The following is a 552-nucleotide window of genomic DNA, read 5'->3' on the forward strand; positions in this document are numbered from 1 at the left end:
TGCTTGAAGGTCGGAGTAACCTATCATGTGTTGGCACGACTTCTCAGGTATAACGCTATCGTCATCCGACGACAATGTTTCCTTCTGAGTGTAGGCATCGAAAATTGCCTATAGGTCTCCACGAAAGGCTCAGTGTTAAGAAGACGATGAACGTCACTATCCAAGTCACAGAAGCTTGATTGATGTCGACGAGCGCTTGAAGTGAATCGGCGAACTATGTGAAGCAACGGAGTTTCAGAATAACGAGGATACGATTGATCGGGAGCCTCGCGTCGCTTACAAAAGGCGCAACGCCCCTCATGTCTCATTCATTCAACAGATGATCTAACCATCAGAGCTGATAGAACTCCTCATCAGCTTTCCAACGCATTTCGAATCACTCAAATCCAAGTTCGGACGAAGAATTTACAGCGGAAGCGGATGAATACACCTCAATGGAGTGTCTCGGATCAAGTGGAGACACCCTAGGGTGTCTCCAAGGTAGATTTGGGCTTTAAGATTGTTTTAACCGCTCCGCAACCCCTCAAGCCTATAAATACAAGCCTTAGGCCT

Source organism: Asparagus officinalis, chromosome 9, assembly GCF_001876935.1.
Source record: "Asparagus officinalis chromosome 9, Aspof.V1, whole genome shotgun sequence".
Classification (NCBI taxonomy): Eukaryota; Viridiplantae; Streptophyta; class Magnoliopsida; order Asparagales; family Asparagaceae; genus Asparagus; species Asparagus officinalis.